The following is a 3444-nucleotide window of genomic DNA, read 5'->3' as shown; positions in this document are numbered from 1 at the left end:
GCCCAACTTGGCAGGATCGATCCTGGCGCAGTCCGGTGGTATTTGAAGGTGCTCAAATACGTCAGGCTCGTGTCGGTAGATTTACTGGCACGTAAAAGAACTCCTGCGGGGAAAATTCTGGCAGTTTGGCGTCTGCGAAAACCGTTAAAGCAGTTAGTGGGGCGTAAAGCGAATAACATTATTTATTATTACGTCAGGATTACTACTTCAGTTTATTTATAAACGACCTTCTACTTTTCCCATACCTGTGGGGTCGCGGGTGCGAATTGTGCTGCACATGGGGATTTGGCCCTGTTTTACGGCCGGATGCCCTTCCTGGTGCTAACCCTATGTGGAGGGATGTATTCATTATTGCGTCTTTCTGTGGTGGTTGGTGGTGTGGTGTGTTGCCCGCATATGAACAGAAGAGTGTTGAGACAAACATAACCACCCAGACCCCGAGCCAGAAGAATTAATCAAAAGAGAAAGCAATCCCCATGGCGCAACAACCCCGAAGGGCCAATGTCCACCAAGCGACTGCTGTTCAGCCCTAAGGCCTGCAGATCATAAGGTGTCGTGTGGCCATCACGACGAATCCTCTCGGTCGTTATTCTTGGCTTTCTAGATCGGGGCCGCTATCTCACCATCAGATAGTTCCTGAATTGTAATCACGTAGGCTAAGTGGACCTCGAACCAGTCCTCAGATCCAGGTAGGAATCCCTGACCTGGCCGGGAATCGAACTCGGGGCCACCAGGTAAGAGGCAGGCACCTTCTGAACCGGTTTCAACGCTGAACATTCAGCTGGGGAATAGGATATTATAAAACCAAACCCCACGGCACTTAACGTCCTTGAAAGGGCTTTGGCCTGCCCAGCGACCGCTGCTCAGCCCGAAGGCCTGCAGATTACGAGGGGCCGTGTGGTCAGCACGACGGATCTTCTCGGCCGTTATTCTGGGCTTTCGAGACCGGGGCCGCCATCTCACTGTCAATTCTAATCACGTAGGCTGAGTGGACCTCGAACCAGCCCTCAGGTCGAGAGAAAAATCCCTGACCTGGCCGAGAATCGAATACGGGGCCTCCGGGCGAGAGGGAGGCACGCTACCCCTACATCACGGGGCCGGCTAATAGGGTATTAGCGACCTTATATATTTCAAATATCAACAGTTATGAGCTTTAGTAAACATAGTGTGGGAAAGATAAAAACATATTATTTTAACAGTGATGAATTTCCATTTTAGTCATCATAGCCTATATCGGACACATTTTAGTGATAGAAGTTAAATTAACTTTTCTTTGGTGTAATTGATAATTTTTGTCCATCTGTTGTTACAAATCAACAGACAATTATTATACGTCATTTATGATAACTACACCAGCATAATTGCATGGCCAATCCATGTAAATTGTATTCTGGAGCAGATGAAATTACGAATCACAACAACATTTGGTGACTGAATATCAGTTTGATTGTGTTTCTATTCACGCATTCCAATTTGAAATATCGGGTAACCACACTTTCCACTGCTGTTTTCAGATTACTCTTTAATATTCTAATAACTTTGTATCTTTTCCTCTTTCAGGTAAGGAAATCATGTGCTTTTCAACCTCGATAAGCATCCTTCGTAGCCGTTACGTAAGTTATTTTTTAATTAACATAGCTTAAAGTAATTATGTTGCTCACCATTTAGAGATTTTAGAAAAACGATTTTTGTCTGAGAGAGGAGGTAATACCCTGCAATTTCATCTGGAGCTGAAGATATTTTGACCTGTTTGTGGTGAAGCGTTTTGCCTGATTTCCTCATTTTTGAACAGTTATTTTGGTACATTTTTCGCTATTTTATTTTATTTCGTTGATAATTTCGCTAAATTTTAATTTACACTTTTCAGCAATAATAGTTAAACGAAAAGGTACAGTAGTTGATAGCACATACTGTATGTGTAATAAAACATCATACTTGTTTTGTTTTTTTCTAATTGTACAAGAAACATGAAAGTTTCTGCTGAAAACACTTATCAAAGCATGGTTGTTTGGAAGAATGTTATACTCCCACTTCAAGTAGGGTCTAGCCTATGTACATAATTTACTCATCAGTCTGAAGAAGAAAGAGATGTCATGAGTTCCGTTTGCATATTACTGTTCTCCTATCACATAATATTTCAATACCTTGATAATACTATCAACATTACATTACTGACTGCGGTCCATTGCTACAGCTTCGCAAAATGCCCGTATTCCGATTTCAGAGAAAGGAGGATAGCAATCACATCAATATCTTTACCTCATTTATATGAACTACCAACTAGATCCCTAAACTCTGAGTATGGTTCAAGATATTCTTATACTGAAAATTCTCGTAGGATGGGAATTGTCTTTATTAGATAAGCTATTTCATCATTTTCTAAATCACGTTTCATTACTGGTTGAATCAACGAGTGAGTCCACATAATTCTGTCATCATTTCGCGATTTTGCTTAAAGGTAAAGTTTTTGTGTTTTGAGCCGAATTTGTAAAATTTCGCAATATTTTCGCGACTTACCCCTTGTGGGCGGAGGACGCAAATGAAGAATACACCGACGGTTTCCCCTGCCTGTCGTAAGAGGCGATTAAAAGGGGTCCCATGGGCTCTCAACTTGGGAGCATGGGTTGTCGACCACAGTGCCCTTAGCTGAGTCCTGGCATTGCTTCCACATTTTTGTGCCAGGCTCCTCACTTTCATCTATCCTGTCTGACCACCCTTTTCCGACCCCGACGGTATTAGAGCACTCGATGCCTAGGAAGTCTTTCATTTTCACGCCCTTCGTGGCCCTTATCTTTCTTTGTCTGGTACTTCATTTTTCGAAGTGTCGGATCCCTTCTTTTTTCTTTTCCCTCTCTCTCTCTCTCTCTCTCTCTACCCCCTGTGGGTGGGGGACGCAGATGTAGACTACTCCCACAGTATCCCCTGGCTGTCACTAGAGACGTCTAAAAGGGACGACCAAGGCATGATGACATTATAACCATGAGATTACTTGTGATTAGTACCATTACGTGCGGAACACCATGCGTCGACGTTACTTGTGACTAGCACCACCTTGCGAGGGTCTACGTTATACAGGGTGTTTCAAAAATAGGGGGCATAACTTCAGGTATGTATTTGTTACATGTAGACAATCAAAATTACAACATGTGTCCGAAAATGCTTCATTTCCGAGTTATAGAGTTCACAACTGTAAACAATATCTTGAGTCGCTGACTAACTTTACAAACATATAAATCTGCATTTAACTTGAAAATCTGAACATCTGCATTTAAAATGGAAATTATGAAAATTAACATTCATTAAATAAAATACACACTCGTCGAACCTTGTACTCACACTTACTTTTTACCTGCTTACTTACACATACGTTATTTGAAAGGCGCCAGCTGTCACTCAGTACAGCAATAATAGAATGAGACTCTTGACCATCTCTAGGGTGTGGGG

The sequence above is a fragment of the Anabrus simplex genome, chromosome 1, assembly GCF_040414725.1.
Source record: "Anabrus simplex isolate iqAnaSimp1 chromosome 1, ASM4041472v1, whole genome shotgun sequence".
NCBI lineage: Eukaryota > Metazoa > Arthropoda > Insecta > Orthoptera > Tettigoniidae > Anabrus > Anabrus simplex.
Note: the sequence above shows the minus strand (reverse complement) of the source record.